The sequence below is a fragment of the Malaclemys terrapin genome, chromosome 3 (assembly GCF_027887155.1).
Source record: "Malaclemys terrapin pileata isolate rMalTer1 chromosome 3, rMalTer1.hap1, whole genome shotgun sequence".
NCBI lineage: Eukaryota > Metazoa > Chordata > Testudines > Emydidae > Malaclemys > Malaclemys terrapin.
In genome coordinates this window covers 102,191,821-102,212,157 of record NC_071507.1, presented here as the reverse complement: position 1 = coordinate 102,212,157, position 20,337 = coordinate 102,191,821, and the positions used below count along the sequence as shown (strand labels likewise).

Sequence of the window (20,337 nt, the reverse complement as noted above, 5' to 3'; positions counted from 1 at the left end):
GGGATGGTTAATTTCTCCCTGCTTTAAGATCCAAGGGGTTTGGATCTGTATTCAGCAGGAAATTGGTGAAGAGTTTCTCAAGGCTTCCCAGGGAAGGGAATCCACTTGGGAATGGTGGCAGCGGACCAGATCTAAGCTGGTAGTTAAGCTTAGAAGTTTTCATGCAGGCCCCTACATTTGTACCCTAAAGTTCAGAGTGGGGAAGCAGCCTTAACAGCGTGCAAAGAGGATTTTAAGCCACGGGTTCCCTGAGCCCCCAGTCCAATCCTAGCGCCATTAGGCACCCATCTGGTCCCTGGCATAAATGTGAGCAGCCTGTGTTCTGCTTGAATTTACAATGGCTGCCTAGGGCGCCCCCAAGTGGCCACAACAGCCACGGGGGATCAGCCAAGAGTAAGAGCGCCCCAGCTACACACTGTTCCGCTGCCACACCCCCTAAACTGATAGTCAGCAGAAGTGCTGGTGTATGAGCAGTTACAATTGCTCTATGCCACCCACAGAATTCCTTGACTGCAGCCAGATCTACCATCTTTATTGTTGTTTTGTACAGGAGGAGTGGCACCATTGGAGAAGTGGGGCTTATATCATATGTACTGAAAGACATATTAGTATTGTTATAAAAATTGCAGATGTTGAGAAGTTACTAGGTGCAGTATGAAATTCTGAGATCAGCTAAAGAAACCTGTGCTTCCTACTTAAAAGGAGCTAGTTGGAGTCGTTCAAACCACACTGTGTGTGTCATATGAACCCTAGCAGTTGTGCAACTGATCGTTTCATGTGTGTCATACAGTCTTCCCGTCCCCATTACACCTGACTTCTCTTACAACTGTCTTCAGAGAGGAGTATTCCTTCGAATAACACATTGACAACATACAATTATAGGCACACAGCAGAATGGAAATCCTACTGACACATGCACATTTTGTTTTCCTAAACTTAAATGAAGAAAACACATTTTTGGAGTCGAACATCCTGAGGAGTACCGGCCATGCTTAAGAGTAGCAGCAGCCTCAGGTTACAAGACTGGGTTCTCCTCTCCAGTGTAAAGCAGGGATAACTCCACTTAAATAAAACCAAGGTAAGTGAGAGGAGAGGGACTCTTCCCCATGCTCTTCACATACCTGTTGCTATCACACAGCTGCTCTGATGTCGTTTACTATTTCCTGTGTAGTACAAACTGCATACCACTTCCCCCATAGAAAAAATAGCCTAACTTGTTCTTAATTGACTATGGAAAGAAACACGCTCATATTTTCCACTAGCCAAGCTTGAAACCATTACTGAACTAACCTTCATTAATTTTTCCACAACATTTTGCAGAAATGTCAGGAAACAGCTGTACCAGAAATGATGAACTGTCCTTATCACCGGTGCTTCATTAGATAACTTTACATTATACATTTTTTCTTCTTTTAAAAGTCTAAATCCATTTTTGTTGTTCTTTTGTTTAAGATGCAAATGCACAAGTCTCTCTTCAACAGTAAATGACTGTCTGTGTTTAGCAGTGCACACACATTTTATGAATGGCAGAAGAATTTGTACAGTTTGGAGCTGCATGTTTCTAGGAAAAGATTGCTTCCTGCAGATTGCTCAGCTGTGTCTTTCTTGGATACAACTCAATGAAGTTCATGACTTAAAATCAAATTACATTTGCCAGTCAAACAGCTGAAATTCACTGCACATGCGTGCGCCTGCACACACACACACACACACACACACACAAAAGCTACTGAAAAACATGCTGCTTTTTCTTTCTCTCTTTCCTCTCCCATTTTTATCCCCTTTGCCATCTCCTCTTTATTTGAGCTATACCATGTGTCCCAACCTATCAACCAATGCATTGTACATTTCTGGCAAAAACAAGTGGAACAATACTCCTCATGACTCCAAGTATGCAACCACTGAGAATCTATAAAGCGTCAGTACAAAACTGAGTGCAGCCATCTGGAGATAGCTGCTAACTTGGATCTGAGATTCCTGGCCGGTTCAAACATTTGCAATTTCTGAACTAGTTGGCAACGTATCAATGGGTCAGGGGAAGAAGCACCATCACATGGATTTCCCTAGTGTACTGGTTTTGATCCATTTTTAAAAGGTAAGTTTGCAAACTTTCTGACAAGCCCTCCATGATACAGAGCATGGTTCAAAGGATTATTAGACCGCATCAGGAAAGTTACGCAACATTATTGGCTGCAAACTCTTTGTTGAAAGTATTAATCCTGTTGAAACACTTGATAATATTTGCCACATTATTGTATGTTACAGCATTCCTATGTAAATGTCACTGGAGGATTTTAAACTGTTATAGTGTATCTCACATACGCCTTGAGGCTATGGACCTCTGAACCTGTAACCTTTGGATATTTTCACAGGAGATTTATAGTTTTCTAGCATATACAATACTGTGTGTGTGTGTGTGTATGTGTGTATATATATATATACACATATATATATATGAATAGGTACATATGTGTAGTAAGGGTTCTGTAAAGTTAATCCTATCAGGTGTGTCTAATGTTTAGTAACCTTGTTAATCCTGTCAGGAATAAAATAAAAAACATTTGTTTTTTGCAGAAATGATAACTGGAGGTAAGAGAACATTAGCTACCACTAGAGAGAGAGAGAGCAATTTATCTAGATAGTATAAATGAAGAATAGCTCACATTGGCTACCACAAAATGTATTTTTGTTTGTTTGTTCCTGTTAGTTTCACTTAATCCCTTTTTATAGAAGTGTGCACTTGAGAATATGATTCAGAGACAGCTCTATTCACAAAGAGCCAGACACTGGTGCCCTTACTCATTGCTGAGTAGCTCTATGAGTATTTTCACTGACTTCAGCACGTGCAAAGTTATCAGAATGTGGCCCAGAATTTCTAAGCTAGGAAAACTAACTAGTTAATTAGTACAATGGAGGCTACAAAAAACAAACAAACCCCACACCAACAAAATTTACCACATTTGCTTATATGGCAGTATTTGCAGTACTCTGTTTTCTAACTCTAAGTATATGAAATACTGCCCCAAAAATCCTGTTTTCTAAGGCACTCAATTTCATAATACAGTACGGAATTTCTCCTTCAGAATATCCTTATCTGTCTCTAATTTGAAAGCAGTAGGTCACAGTGCGAAAGGATTTCAGGGGCTACATGCATCCAATATACAGAATGTTAATGCACTGCCATCTATCACTCAGCTGTCCACCGCCATACAATGAAAGTAGCAAATACATAAATTTTATATTGATAGAGATGAAGCTAGCTCATTAGGTTTCATTAAATAAGTCTGGATATTTTTGTCATTGGCTGAAATATAGTAAGTCCATGAAGAAAAATTACAGTACAAATACACAATCATGTATCTTGTTGCAATTACAGCACTGATATTGCTTCTTACAATCATAAGGAAACAGCTTCACATACATTAAACATATGAAAGGTACATACATTTTCTTTCAGATCTTTCAGCTAACTTAGTTCCTGTGCAGACTGCTGTATTGACAGCCCTAGAGAACGGTGTCCTCTATTTATTCACAGAACAGGCGTAGCACAGGATGTGACAGAACAAGCTTCCCCATGCTGCCCTGCCAGTATGCCTCAGAGCCAATCTGGAGTATGAGAAGGTAATTCAGTCTCCATGACCATTCAGTACTTGGCCTCCCTGTTGAGACTGACAAGTTGTGTCAACTGTGGTGCCAAAGAACAGTTCAGCCACACGAGGAAAGGGGGTTAGTCATTTCATTCCATGGGAATGCTCAGTCTGCAGACAGCTCTCCCATTTACCTCAAGTCTCAAGGACTTACCCCAGACTCCTCCTCATGTTTCAGAGTGCCATTCCCCTATCCTAGATATTCAGGAGGCCAGCAAGTAGATCCATTGCTCCATGAACTCATTCAGTGGTTTTCTGGGGGAAAAGGAGGAAATCTGCATGTCCCCGTCTCACAGTAATAATAGGACTGGAAAACATCGTCTGCTACCACTTCTATGCCCCAAGCTCCAATTCACTCAACTTGGGCTAATGCCAATATGGGGAGAATGAAACCCAGACCTGCTGTCGGCTGTAACCCCAGACCCACCAGAACAACTGGCAATGGGCAGTCTCACCCAGGACCAGGACCCAAAGGGGAGACACCTTGATCCCCCAGGGGCTTCCAGGGTCTGATTCGCTATCACCTTGCCCTTTGAGCATAGTGAGCTATATCTGGGCAAAGTATGTGTCAAATGCTTTGGGATCAGAATGGCAGCATTTGACACCCACTTTGCATCAGGGTGGATTTGATTTAAATCACTAGTCAGGAAGATTCGATTTAATCATGGGTTTCTACATACAAGTGCATTCTTGTTGGTTGTTATAACCTTAATATATATTCTTCACAACTCAGAGATAGATGTAGATTTCATTTTTAGAAGGTACACACTATACATTTTTAACAGTGATTTATTTTGAAAACTTTTCAGATTAGTTTTACGGCTATATCAGAAAATGAATGATTGTTTGGTTATTTCATTTACCAAAGGTAATTGAAGCAGATATTTATGAAGTCATTGGGAAGTGAACTATCTCCAATTCAACAGGTTAATCATTAATATTTGGAGGATTTTCTTGCCAGGCTGTATTAGGAGGAGAACACCACCAGGCAGACATTTAAATTGTTTTATTTAACTAAAACAACAACGTTAAGTATTCTGGATTTTTTCTTCAACAGCAAACGTATAATATTTTAACAAAAAAGCATATGTCTCTCACTTCTCACATTTATCTCCAGATTTCTTCTCCTTGTCCAGATCTATTCCTCCCCCAACAATCTTCTGTTCATTGAACTTTTTGAAACTTCACACTTTTAGAGAGAGGTAAGGGACTGACTCTGTGTACACAAATTTTCAGAGGGACAATAGAGTTGAGGTCTGTTATTTCTCACCTATATATATTATTTATTTAAAACATTTTTTGCTGTCAACAAGCATGTTACCTCTGGAGACACAAATCCACTGTTTGAGAACTGCAAAACTAAGCATCTCTGATGGTATCTTCTAGACTGAGCACTGAGCCCCTTTGAGTAGATAGAAAGATTAACCTAAATAATCTATACAGAAGCCTGTGGAACCCCATAAGATTGGGTCCCTAATCCATGAACTATTGGAACTTATTTACAAAACTTTTCTTAAACATTACATGGATATATTATCTCATACTATAGAATTAGAATTTCTAATCCCTATTCCATGATGAGATATCTTTGAGCTATAATGTATCTTAATTAAAACTATCTTTAGATAGGTTTTTTCCTCAAAAAGCATTTTATCAAAAAAATTTAAATTAAAAAATCCAATTTTTTTGATTTTTTTAAAAAAATCATTGATTTTTATCCACCCTGCTTTGCATTGGCTTTGGACAGGTGTAAATGACAACAGGTGCCAGGCAGCAGAGAATCAGGCCCAGCATCCTCGTAAGAAAGCTCAGACAGCAAAGACCACCTGGATCCTCCACACCACACAGCACCAGAGCCTGAGCACTTAATATCGCACCAACATTTCAGTTTCCCCCGGATGGGACGGCCATCACCTTCCAGGGGGTATCTGAGTCTGCAGGCTTGGTAGCATTGCATGTACCTGTCCTGAGGGAAGATATGCTTTCCTGGCCCCCCTGAGCCAGCACTGCAGTAAGACTGCAAGATCTAGCCCTTATATCAGGCAAGGAAGAGTTCAGTTTGTTAATAGGAATCTTTTTATAACTCACATACCATATTTACTACCCTACAGTTATTAAGTGTTTACTTTACTATCATTAGCACACAGGGTAACAACACATATTATTACAGTACCAATAGCATAGCCTTAAATACCTTAACTGAGAGCATCTATTCTAAAATTCAGTCGCTCCCAACAAAAAAAGCAAAGTATGCCATTATCAGCCAACTCATTATCAGAGAGAGTTTTCAGCACATGAGCGCGCTACAGCAATAAGGGCCCCAATTCACAGAAGTGCCATAAAGTCTCTGGAAAGATTTATGTTACAACCCCATTTCAAGGACCCGCCACGGCCCTCCTGCATGCTAATGTACAACCCTCACCCCAAATCAACATTAGCTCTATTTGCCATTCACATTCTGCCCTGTTGGTGCCCTTTCTCTGTGCTATGATAGTGAGTCAGAACACAGCCAGGACTCTGTTCTTCAGAAAGGAGTTCCATTTATTTTGCTTTCATTTTTATTGTCAGCGCTTTCCCAACTGCTACTGCTCTCCAACCTTTTGGAACACTGGGTGGGGACAACAGAATAGGTAAACACAGCTTGGGTTCTTTTTTTCTAAAGTAATTCCACTGGCCCTCTGGATGAGATAATGTGTCGTCTCCTGCCCACATCCAGCCTGCTCAATCTACACCCCTCTCCTCCAGCACTGACCTCAGGCTGTGCAAAAAGGCTTCTACTGGTTCTAGGAGGAGGGAAGGAGGAAGGGAACAGTGCAAAACAGACAGCTGAGCTCACCATCTGTGTGGAAATGGAGAGATCCACATGCAGAGTGTCTTCTCTATGATCTAGCATGATTTGGGCCCAAACCTCAAGGAAGTTTTGGGAACAGTTCAAGGAATGAGTGAAGGTTCACATAGCTCATCCTTATTTAAACCCTCCCACTGATGCACAGAATAAAACATAATTTTCTCATAGGTCCAGGTCTCTTGATACAATATTGATAACTCTGGTGATTCTATGTCACAATATTTGATATTTTTCTTAAAGTCCCATCTCCTGTAGTCATGTTATTACATGACAATCCCAGCTTTCATTATTTTTCAAGTATGTTTCTGGCCCTCATAATTTCAGAGAAGAATCCTGAAAATTTGACTCATCTGAACCCCACAAGCTCAAAACCTGAAAGGGCACATAAAAAGCATCCAAGAGTTATTGTTGTCAAATCTCATTATTTTAAAGCTAATGTCATGATTTTGGGGGGGGATTGACTCAGACTTGAATGCTTGTGGATGGCTTTACTGATAGGAACATAAAAAAAATATTTTCTTACAGTCACAGGCCTATGATAGCAATGAAAATAATTTTAAATGCATTTTGTAATGGACATGAATTTTTAGACAGAATTAATACATAATCTTCTGAACTATTGACTACCCTGCCTGATGTGATGGGTAACTCCAGAACTGCAGGGGATCGCTATGTACAGGACACTGAGCAATAAGAGTTCCTTTACCACAGACAATGTCATAAACAGTGTACTGTAATTGCTCAATGAATTAAAGGGATATCATCAGTTTATAATCTGGTTAATTTAAAAAATGAGTTATAGGTATTTTCAGGTCCTGAGTCTCCCTGCCAATTTTTGTGGTTTTATGATCACATTGTCCTATTTGTTTAAAAAAAAGTTCTCCCTTGACACTGTGTGAAAGAACCACATACTGAGGGAAAAGTAACTGATTGATTATGCCGGGAAAACTGTGAAAGTGCTGCCAAATGCACTAAATCAACTAACTCAGAAAACAGAGTAAGTACTTTTTCTTTAACCTCGTTCAGTTCTAGCAATAGTTGGTGTTACTTATAACAAAAGTACGTGAAATATTTAGACAGAACACAGTGTAATTTGCTAGGGTTGTGAGTGAATTTCTCATAAACCTTATAAGACTGAAAAGAAATGTTCACCCAACCTGTACAGTCAGGCCCATTGCCACAGTTAAATCTAAGTGCGTCCTCTGTTATTTTTCTCTTACCTGGTTGATGATGTCAAAGGTGCAAATGAATAATGGTTCCAATCAAGGCAATTTGGTTCACTACTCCAGTAAATATGGCTCTTTATGATCGTCTCCACCTATTAAGAAAACAAATTAGAAAAAAAAAAAAAGGTTTTAAAAACTACGGAAAAGCCAGCCTGCTGTTTTATTTGATAACATAATGGCATTGTGATGTTGGCTGTATAAATAAATACAACCACCACAATGAGTCAATCACTGCCATTTTTTACAACATGTAAAGGGTTTTCTCTGTGCGTAACATAGTACAAACAATTTGTATCTCTGCTGGGGTTTCCAATGTGCACTGGGTTACAATAAACATGGGAAATTTCTTCAGTGCTGACGACACTTGATACATGGGGCCAACAGGAACATAGATGGATGCATTTTCAAACACAGGCACCCAAATTTAACCTGCAAAATTTACACAAGTAGGCAGTGCATGCACATTCAGAAAGTATGCAAGTGCATCACAAGTGCATCTATACTTAAAACTGCCAACTTCAGTAGGTGTATCTAGTTCGGAAAATGTGGTGCCCAAAACCAGAACAACAACAAAAGCATATTTTAAAATAGTTTTTAAAACCCTATTTGGTTGTTGTTGAAACTCCAAGTTCTCTCATTTCTGCTGCTTTGCCTTGCAGCCCTGAGCTTTAAAAACAGCTTCATTTTTTAAATTCACATTTTGCTTTGTATTAGCTATCTTCAGAGGAGAAAGCACCACTGTATGTTGTGAATTTCCATTTCATACTTCAACTCACTGACTTTAAAAAATACACCTTCTTACTCAACACATCTGCTCACGGTGTGTATTCAGATGCAGATCTGCTGATGTTATTGACAAAAAGAAGTTTTTACTGCTTTCTAGAATTTATTTATGCTTGTGCACTGGTGAGAGAGTGAACCTGAGTCTATTCCTGAGCACAGCGCTTCAACCCAGTAGTTAACTAAATTCCAGTTGCAGAGTTAAATGCTTCCTATTTACTGGGAGTGCCAGTGCATACAGTGAGGTTATTTAGGGTACACTGGCAACTTGCCAGAAGCCTGAGAATCACATCTAATTTGCATACACAATGGAGTGGATTACAACTGCCTTGGTTTTTAATACAGTGGTGCTGCCTGCTGAGGGGTGGCCAGAGGCTGCTTCATGTTTGGGACGCATTTACTCCACAAGATACACTCTGGCCAGTCCTGTCTTAGGACCTGCTCCTGCTCCCATAGAAGTCGATGGCAAAACTCCCATTGACTTCAAAAGGCTTAAAGGGTTCAATGACATGATTTTCCATGCTGCATCATATGCACAGTAATACCTAGACATGATGGGATGGGCTAAGGACAGGATTTCCACTGTTATGAGAATGCAGATGTGGTTTAATTGAAGCACAGTGCCAAAATCCAAAGGATGAAATAGGCCTGGAACCAGTTAGTAATAAAAGACATATGCTTATGTTTTTTTTCTGTAATGTTTGCTATCAGCAACAAAAACAAACAGGCAAATGATAATGTGTTACTAACCAGTAATGTAAACAGTGGTCTATGCAGGCATTTGAGCATATAAAAAAACCATATGTTCTGGCTCCAGACCCTTACACTTTATAGCATCGAAATAACTTTCTAGGAAATTAATTTGGATATAGAGTCAAAGAGCTACTTTTGAACTTTTGAACTGTCAGGGCCCAATGAGGTTTTAATCTTTATGGGTGAAATCCTGGCAACATTGAAGTCAATGGCAGTGGGGCCAAGATTTTACCCGACATATTTTTACAGTATACCGCAGAAAAAGTTCTAGCAAGTAAAAAAAATAAATGACATGGCTCCAGATTACCCCATCCTGCAATAAAACCTGGGTGCCCCTATCTACAGCATGTGTTTCCCATAGTAAGATAAGGATAAATTCCAGCTTCCCTTAGAAATTCCCTTAGAAACATGGCCATTTCATTCTGTGGAAACAGGGCTCACTGACTTCACTGACGCTTGTAGAACTTGCAGAGAGTTGTTTTTAATTAAAGTTCCCCAGTGTGTCGTAAATATGCTTATTTAATCCACATAGTAAAAACAGTGGCCTTAATTCTCATTTACACTAAATCCCCTGTATATCGCTCTGGCAATAGCAAAGGAGACTTAGTATAAATAAGAATAAAGCCTAGTGTGTGAAAGATGTTATTTACGATGCAAAACCAAACCAAACACCACACTGCTGTCCCCTCTCAATAGCTGCAAAGGGAGTATTAAAGCTGGAATCACTGAGGAACTCTATATTCTGTATTACTGATTTCAAATTTGCCTTTCAAAATATGGGAGCCAAACTCTTCTTTCATGTATACCAGTGTAACTTCATGGACTCAATGCAATTACACTGACATAACTCAGAGGAGAATTTAGGGTCTGATCTAAATGCCAAAGACTCCCATTGACTTTGGTTAGAGATGGATCAGGCCCTTAATCCATACCTTAGAAAGTTTATTCCCGCACTTCTTACTTAGACAAAAATCCCAATGAATGGAAGTTTTGACTGAAGAAAGATGGCAAGATTTGGTCCATGTTGTCCTTCTGAATTTCCTTAATCACATCTTAAAAGAACACTACAGTTAAAGTATAGTACGTGCTATGAGGAAATAGCCAAGCCATAATGTCAGTAACAATCCCAAACAATGCACGTGTCCAACAGAATTATACTGTCCAATTAAGGCACCAAGCAGCATTGTTGCCATACTAAAAAATAAAACTTTTAATTTGTTTGGATCACTTAAACGACTAAAAGATTAAAAAATGTGCGTAATCACTGCTTTTTTTTTTGATAGCATGATTAAATAAGCATGGGTGTACCCATCCTTTAAGAACTACGCACTGGACATGCACAGCAATACAATAATAATCTGATAATTGCTAATATGTGATCATACCTGCTCAACATTTTCTAATCTACTGCAGTTGTTTGCGAACACATACACTAAGATTAAAGACACCTTTTAACTCCTCAGAAGTTAAATACAGTGGGAGAAGCGAAGCATGGCTCATTGCTCGTAATCTTTTTTCAGTTTGAACTTTGTATCTCATAAATTTAGGGATTAGTTTTTACACACAGGCAGAAGTCCACTGGTAATAACTGTTACTGTCTGCTTCTGAAAGACTTTTTCTGTCAGGTTACTTCCCACACCGCCCTTTGGGAGTTCCACAAACTATTTTATAATTGATAAAGCTGCACCTCGTTGGCAACATAAAAATGTATCAGGAGATTATGGCATCATAGTCACAGCTGACCTTAAAGATTAATTCCTTTGGTGGATAAACAGGAGCTGGGACTTTGGTATTACCTCTTAAACTCTCTCACTGCACTTGACTTGTAGTTTGACAGTCTTTTGTATCTTCCACCTTGCAAAATATTTTAACGTGACCCTAAAGTTTACTAAAAACAACAAATATTCTGCCATTTATTACTTGAAGATTTTGGAAAAGTCCAGTAAGTGTATGCAAGTACCTCAAAAGTGCAAAAGGAAATCAAAGCCCTGTCTACATTACGACTGCAATGCTGTTAAGGAAATTTACAATTTGGTTCTCCACAAATTTGGTTGTAAACTTGGATCCAATTTCTAGTGTAAAATAGACCTTCACACTGTTTCAAAACTTGCCTAAAGTCTTGAACTGACTGGGTTTGTAACAGAGTGAGGGGCTAACTAATTTCCTTTGCTGTATTTGTACGGTAAGTGGCGTTTGAAAGAGATTCAATAAAGATTTCCAAACATACGCTGAGTGTTTGGACAAATTTAGACACTATCTTAGTTTAGGCCCAAAATATATCCTGTCATCAAATTGTTTGGTACATGGCTGGATAGCTCAGGGCACTAGTAATTGCATATGTCTCCTGTTTCTAATCCAGGGGTTCAAATCCGTCTCAGAAAGGGAAAACAGTTTCATTTGCATAATCAGAATCACACGACTGCCATTCCTTTGATCTGGTTGATATTTTTAATGAAAAAGTGCATTTAAAACACAAAATTAACAGAAAATATTTAATTTTTTCAAAATGTTTTGTTTTTTTTGGGGGGGGGGGGCGCTAAAAAACAAAAACCGGGGTGGTAGGGTGGTGGGGGGAAATGCAGTTTTTGAAAACCAAACTCTGAACATTTTGTTTTCACTGTGAATGGCCCATCCTCATTCCCCTGCTGTGTGAGACAGCTCAGGGCCCATATCAGTGTGTAAGGGGTGTGGACCCATTCTGCACGAATATTCTGCTGTCATCTCTCTCCTATAGAGAATAAACATCGCACTTGCAAAGCATTCTGTGCCTTGCAAGCTCAGATGAGAGAAGAGAGGGTCTACAATTTGTCCAACTGTGATTATATGATTGTGATTATGGTGCATTAAGCTTCAGACACCAAACACAACCTCAGTAATTTTGCAGTTATCACCCTCAAAACAAGGTGCAATTAATTAATTACACAATTTGATAGCGGCAGTAACTGAGACTGGAAGTACAAAGTTCTTGACAGCAGAGGAAGGTAAAAGCTATGTCACACTTTCACTTAACTTCACATGACCAAATGGCAGAACATATCTGTGTTTTACATTACTCGTGATGCTCATCCACTGATACCGGCCTATCTTCATACTATACATGGTTGAGTCAGGAAAAAAAAAAAAAGAAAAGAAAGGCAACACTGGCGCAATGCTGTAATATCTGTGTTGTAAACAACATCGGGAAATATTTAGATCTTTTTTAAAAGCCTACTGGAATTGTAAAAATATTAATGGAAACATTTCTATTAGTCCTTAGGTTCTGTAAAAACCTAATCTTGGGGCCAAATTTTACTTGAGAGTGTCCACTTACATTATATTGCCCGCCAATGTTTACATTCAGGGGTAAAAAGCTAATTCATTTGATTACATTAAAACGTGCACTGGAACCTCTGTGACTGAGTCTTTTGTAAAATGTCAAATGCAAATTGCCTGTACACTCTCTTTCTGTCAGCAGTTGCCCACTGTGCCATTTTCTGGCTGACAAGAACACTACTTTCATGCTACTATAGAGGCTAGATTTTTTATTCTAGGGAAGGTCTAAATTAGTACTGTAAGAGCACAACTATAGCCCTGTAATCTCAGCACAAATAGAAGTTTAGATGTTGACAGCCGGGATTCATGGCCTCACTATCCAGGCTGGAGGCTTAGAGACAAAGTGATGGCTGACATTGTGTCTCTACACATCTGGCGATCATCTGAAAGTGGGCAGGCAAGCGAACATGTAAAGGTATCAGCAGAGCCCATTTTAGGGCACCACATAAAGCTGATGCTGTAAATCAGACAGACTTTTTTTTTTTTTTTTTTTTTTTGCTGCTGTGCCTCCCCTCCCCCGCAACACCCACTCATCTGGGACAGAAAATGGCTCACGAATGGGAGTAGGGAGGTCACCTGCGGGGTGGCGGCAGGCCCCAGCTGGCTCCATCCACGGAGGAGCCCATGGCAGTGTAGAGCAGACCAGGGTCTCCTCACTGTGCAGGTCTGGGCAGGGCAGCAGTGGGGAGAATGCGCAGGGAGTCCCAGCAGTCAGGGATGGGAGACCGGGGAGAGCAGCAGGCTGCTGCGGGGGTAGGAAGGGACTGATCAAGGCTGCACTCCCCACCCCCCCATAACTGCCGGGGCTCCCTGTGCACTGCCCTGCCCTAGCCACCCATCCAGCCGCAGCCTAATGCCCCACCTTGTGCTCCCCTGATAACCTTGTCCAGGGGGCACACCCCACAGTTTGAAAACCAGTATGGTAAATGATTCAAAACAGAGCAAGTAAAGCCTATCCAGGGTACCCTGAGGAGCCTCTACAGTGAAGTGTCTTTGTTTGTGTGTCCTCCTCTAGATAGGGTAATTATTCAGCAATACCTCTTAGCTGATGACACATAAGCTTGTGGGGGCAGGGAGGAGAGAGGGGAAGGTCACCTGCGCTGTGAAGAAACTAAGGGAAAGGTACTTGTGGCTGCCAACCAAGCAGGCTGCAAGACAGCAGGTGTCTTGTAAGCCCATGACAATCACTTGAGTTGTCAAAATGTATCTCACAAGAAAGGGCATCCCTGCAGGTGCTCCCTGTGAGTTTGAGCCCACAGCAGAGCAATGGCAGTAGCCCAGTCTCCATTACAAATAAAAATCAACTTGTCCGTAGACAGTGGCAACCAACCAGAGGTGCAGAACAGCAGCAGGGAAGTGTGATGCCCGGGAAAAAACAAAATCTGTCAACATGGAAAATCTGAATTCCAAGGACTTAGGCTCTTCCCACAAATATTTAAGATATTTTTCACCACATAATAAAATTAAGACCTTAGTTAGACTGGTGTAATTTCAAAGCAGATATCAACGAAGTTACTATGGCTTTACACCAGCGTAACTAAGATCAGAATCTGAACCTAAGTTTCTGGATGCAAAGACCGCCTATACAACATGAACCTGTACATGTTGTCTTTTCAAGTCTTCAGCCTGACAGATTGAAGCAAAGAGCAGCACATTCATTCTACCAGGGCACTGACTCCATAGGTGGATTATAAAAATTTAAACACAAATTTTGTTATAGAATTTCCAGCAAAATGGTTAAATGCAGCTCAGCGCATTTCCATTGCAGGGAGATGCACACAGCCTCTTCCCAATTTACTTGTCGTTTATGTCTACAGAAGGTGAAAGTAAAACTCTCCCATCCTGATTATATTCACACTGCACAGGTGTAAATGCACATGCAAAGGGCAAGGCAGCAGAGACTGAGGACCTTCCTACTCAGCCATAATCACTCTGCACTGATGTCACTGTTCTCTTGTTATGTGTTCAGTTTGATCGGCAATTTGTTAGGAGTGTGGGTCCCCATCCATACATGGCATGCTGAAGAAGGGAGGACTTCAAACTCTGCTTCTAGCCCAGTGGGAGTTGCCAAAGAACCGTGTTTGATTTGTACGCGTGAAGTGCATAGATATTTTCAGCTCCTGAATCACACTTTGGCTCAGCAACTGACTCCAACTTTTGTTTAACCAAACCATTTTGTTAGCAATTTTTCACGTATTGACTCACAGAACAGAAAATTAGTTGGATGGGTTATTAAAGAAAAAAATTAGATTGGCCAAAAAAAAAAAGGGGGGGGGGGGACTTTAAATAAGGCCAGCTTTTATGTTTTTGGTTTTTAAATAAATTCAGGTGTTAATAAATCACTCAGTTCATCCCAAATTATTTTAGACTTCCTTATTTCATTATCTAAATTTATCATTTCCGTTGAGAAAGGGATTTGAACATGGATCTACCGCCTCTCAGATAAGGACCTTAACCATTGTGCTATGGGATAGTCTGATGTGGGATTTCTTCAGTCTCTCATGGAGAAATAATTTAAAAAGTCATTGAAGCAGGGGATCCTGGATCTTCCACATGCCAGGTGAGTGCTTCAACCACCGGGCTACAGAGTCATCAGGCCACAGACAGAGAGCAAGTATATAAGAATGACTCTGTAGCCTGTCTTTTGTAATGGGTGTGTAGTTGTGAATCCAAAGCAGAGGGAGGTGCCTCCCCTGCAGCCTGGATGAGGTGCTTGACTCCAGGAGACAGGCAGCGTTTAGCATATACCCTTTTGGTTGGCATCTTCCACTGGCTACCCTAGCCGAAGAGCTGGCTTTTGTGGATCCTATTCTGAGGTGGCTCTCTCTCCCCATTCATTGTATAGGGAACCTAGGTGCCAAACCCAGGCCCTGTGAATCCCAGGGATTTTCTATGCACCTAAATGTCGGCCTAACTTTCTTTGTGAATCTAGCCCATAGTGCCCAGAAGGTGCCAAAAGCCGTCATGGTGGAAGGAGGCAATGAAGAAAAGTGGAGGCAAAAGCACTCTGCGCAGAAATCCCTGGCCTCTAGTGGGTTCCAGAGATCCAAGCAGATCTTTGTGGATCCACAGATGAAACCCCCAACCTCTTTCACAGAGGGAGTGGGGAACCCACTGCGCAGTGGAAGAAATGCTGTGAGTTTCAAGTTAGAGTTCCAACCATTAATATAATCCATTGCAACTCCCAGGCATGTACAGTTTCCCAGGAGTATTCCTATATTGCACATTACTGGGAAAGAAAAAGTATACTGCAAACACCAGGACTGTTAACTGTTCAGTGGCAATTTATAGTCAATAGGCTAGAAAACTGAGTTCAGCCATGCTATTCCCACCAAAAGATAATGGGTAGGGAGCAAACATGGCTTTAAAATATCTTTGCATTTCTCAAGGATCAGGCAGTCCTTGGCAATAATTGCAAAAGCCTAAGGCTGCCCCATGACATCTTTCTCCCAGACACATCCCCTATCACAGGGACCTGGCTGCTTTATGCTGCCAGAGTGGCCCCAAGCATCCAGAGTGGGGGCAAAGATCTGAGCCAGTCTCTTTTTGAGACTACAATCTATCACTGTCCCAAAGGCACATGAGCTGTGTAAAATACACTACGGTATAAATGTTTGCAGAAACTAAACAATTACAGCAAAATGCATGTTATGCAAACATCTTATCTACCAAGATGACACAACAGAGAGCACATAGCACAAACAAACAAAGCACAAAGGCAACAGCATTGTTAAAAAAGAAACAAAACAAAAACAACAACAACAAAACCATTTAGCGAAGAGCTCCACTGCTCTTTCTGCAGCCATTAGGACAGCAATAATACTGCAATGGCCAGCCAGCCTGGAAAATTGGATAAACTGAGACAGAGAAGAGACAATTGAAAGTAAGGAGACAGACTGAAAAAATAAATGTGACGACAGATGGAAAGCAGAAATGCACTGTCCACGGTATAGCTGTAATACTGCTAGTAACAGCCATATTTAAATGAGAGAATAGGATTTTGCTTTTAAACACAAATGTGTTAGAAAAACTGTTCTATAGAGCAAAAAGAATGAGGAGTACTTGTGGCACCTCAGAGACTAACAAATTTATTTGAGCATAAGTTTTCGTGGGCTAAAACCCACTTCATTGGATGTATGCAGTGGAAAATACAGTATATCCTCCTACTGTATTTTCCACTGCATACATCCAATGAAATGGGTTTTAGCCCACGAAAGCTTATGCTCAAATAAATTTGTTAGTCTCTGAGGTGCCACAAGTACTCCTCATTCTTTTTGCTGATACAGACTAACACAGCTACCACTCTGATACTTGTTCTATAGAGCTCTCTCCAAGACAGTCTACAGAGCAGTTTTATGACACACACAGAATTTCATGCTTAGAAAAAAGATTCCTGTCCACACCAGTATACTCATTACAACCAAGGGCCAGATTCTAATACCCTTAACACCTTACTACACAAGTAGTCGTGTCGACTTCAGAGAAGGCTACTTGAGAAATAGAAGTTCAGTCAGAGCATTAGAATCTGGCCCCAAACTAGCAGTAGCCATATCTAGTTTTTGCTAGTGAGGTTTCAATCAAAGAACCCAAACTTAAAAGCTCTTCCTACTTCTTCCTTGGTTAACACAGTCTCCTTAACTTCAGTCTTTTCCTTATTAATATGGCTAGTGAGTGAGATTAGAGAGCTATTATTCTGATATAGAACTGTTTTACAGACTGCCATAGGAACAGTGTCTAGCAGAGTTTTTCTAACATGGCTCCAGGGGGAAAAAAGTGCTTTCCATACTGGTCCGGGAAACAGCTGTAAAAAGAACAACTATTTTTAATGTGGTTGTTACTAGCATTATTTCAAACACAGTGTGGATGGAGCTTCTCTGTCATCCATCTGTAGTCACAATTGTCTTTCTGTCTCCTTAACTTTTTTTCTTTCATATCTTAAAACAAAAACAAAAAACAAAAAAAGCATTCGGCCAAAACCTGATCGAAAAGTGACTTAGTCTAAAGGTAACACTGACTGAGTACAATTCTTCTAACATCCTTTGCAAATAACATCAAGTTTTGGCCACTATGATGTTACAACTGTGGCTGTGGATTTTTAAAATTCAAATCTGATGTGCTCAACAACTCGCTAAAATGATTTATTGATTTAAGGATTCCAACTGTGAACCTGCCATCAAAGAGACATGCCAATCTGCTCAAGAGGAATGCAGCCATGAAATCACATAACAAGAGACAAACACGTCTTTAAAAATTGACAGTGAATGTAATGATAGTGTTATGAAAAAATTACGCCAATAAAATTGAACTGGAAGGTGTCACTGGATGAAATATTAACTGCCCCCTTGACATGTTTGATCCATATATACTACTCCTTGGCAACTGGGTTGTCAGGTCATTCTCCCTAAGAGGTCTTTGACTGTGTAATTCACTTCTTTCCTTGATCCAGTTGAGTCCAGAGTTATTAACCTTGCAGGCAATCTGCAAAGCCCATCTTGCCTTGAAGGTATTTAAGGGAGATTGTGAGTTTGTAGATGAAGGCAATGGAGTCTGAAGGATGAGTTAGGTGGCTTGATAGAGTGACTTCATTTCTTGTGGGACAGCCTATTAGTTGGAAAACTTGTAATTTGAAAAATTAATGAAGTAAAGATTTCTACTGAACTATTTATATTCCTAATTGTGTTTTTTAAATGTTGGGTGGTGCCTAGAGCTCTGGAGAGATGATAGAGAAACAAAAGAATACCTTACAAAATAAAATAAAATATTAGGTCAGGTCTTCATTTGGAAGGTTTTGCTGAGATACCTATACCAGTAGCTAGGATACTGGCAAAGTGCTCCTAGTATGGACAGAATGTATACCAACCATCAGCTTGGATTGATATCGCTTATTCCATGCCCCACTCCTGGCCTACCTAGTGATATAAGCTATACTGGCAAAAGCACCATTTTGCTTGTCTACAAGTTCTGTCTACACTAGGAGCTTTTGCCAGCACAACTACGTTGGCCACAGAAGACAGCTCATCATGTCCCTGATGGACATAGCAATGTCAGCAAAAGTCTGTATTACAGCCCTGGCCTTAGAGTGGTGGGGGCGATTTCCCATATTTTAAAGACTAAGGTATTGCCCTCTGCCAGTATTGCAAATTTTATGTTTTCATGTGCTTTTACTGGAACACATCAGGATACGATGTCTCAGGAGTGGTACCCCATACAGGAAAGGCCACAGCACTTCTAGAATAAAAAGAAAATCTGGGCCACTTTCATCTATTGACTCGCTCTGCTGCTCTCCCAATATTTGGGAGGGGGAAAGCTGAAGGAACCCAGCTGGCTTACTCCCCGACTCTACCCTACCCCCTCCAGCTCTGCAAAGCCCACACTGTGAGGTTTCCAAGGATCAAGAGAAAGTGGAAGCATACGACAGAGATTGAACGCTCGCCTTCTGCAGGCAGAGGCTCCTCTCCAGATAGAACAGGTGCCTGAGATCTTCTCTTCCTATTTGTATTGTGACTGTAATTGTGTCGGAATAATTTTATCAAAAGAAACACATTAAGTTAGACAGACATGAAGAAACAAAACCAGATTCACCGAGGCACTGAAAAATTCATATAATTTAAACCATATTTTAGAGGGATCATCATGCAGATCCACAGAGACAACAAAAATATCACCCAGGCATGCTGCTTATGATGTATTCCATTGTTCCCAATCATCCATGTTGTTTACGATTTTAACATTGTCATCTCTGAGAGTGATTTTCATAAGAGAGTGGGAAGTGACTTTAATATGCCCTTGAATAAATTAAGATCAGCGAGGGCTTTGGCAGCATAGTCATATGTGGCTTGCAGCCCTAGAAGGGTTTACCTGCCTTTGGTTTGGCAATGTCTAGAGCTGTGGTCCCTGTCCACCAAGCATAATCTAATTTCTTTACAAGGCCTGCAGTAGATATTTCTGGCAGGCTGGATCTAATCCAGGCTACTATGGTTTCCATGGACAGGAAGTTTGAAGTTTTGGGATTAAAACGGCAGGAGGCTGAGAAGAAAATTGAGGACCTGGAAATAACAACTGATGGGTGTGACGCAATCATCACTGCGAAAGCTACAGAGGGTGAGTCTTAGAAAAATTTAATCAACAACCTGGAGAATAATCTCAAATAAAGGGCTATGTTTAGCATAGGGGCGGAGGACTCCTGAGACTGTACTGACAAGAGAGGTTTCCGTATCCTTTTGTAAAGGGATTTCAACCATTCCCTACTGAATAACACAGCAAGCGTGTGATGCGAAAGCATATGGCAGTGCAGACTGACTTGCCTGTTATGTCTTTTTTCAAACAAAGCTGCTGCTGTCTAAGAGCTACAGCAGTGATAGGGTTAGAAAAGTTGGGATGGACAGACTTGATTTCCACACCGCCACAGTGAGGGCACATACGGCAGGATTACCAGGAAGTTCATTCAGGCAACTCCCTACATAATAATTGTCTAATGTGCAATACTTTGGCATGAGAATCATAACTTCAGCAATAACACACAAGCATAACCCTAGCTTTCCTGGCTCACAAATATTGTTCTAGCCAATGTACAGTCCTGCTGTTCCTTGGCACATATGATTTTGAAGCTGGAATAAAATAAATGGCACTAAAAGGCTGCGTGCTATTTCCATCTCCATCTATCAATAACCACCCATCTTCATTCCACTGTCGTCAAATCTTAATATAGTGATGTGTTTTTTAAAGGGCAGTATTTCTTAAAGGGCCAAACTGTTATCACCACTAGGATCTT

At 40.6% G+C, this 20,337-nt stretch overlaps 1 protein-coding gene across 4 annotated transcripts in view; it reads right to left on the bottom strand.

The window, feature by feature from the left end:
* Positions 1–20,337, bottom strand: part of HIVEP2 (HIVEP zinc finger 2) — a 202,410-nt gene that overhangs the window by 51,546 nt on the left and 130,527 nt on the right. For 3 of the 4 annotated variants that reach the window (XM_054024450.1, XM_054024449.1, XM_054024451.1), the window contains exon 2: positions 7,716–7,813. The gene's annotated coding sequence lies outside the window, so the exon portion shown is untranslated. Of the gene's footprint in view, positions 1–3,801; positions 3,852–7,715; positions 7,814–20,337 lie in introns of those variants that run through there. The other variant, XM_054024452.1, reaches the window with a different exon arrangement.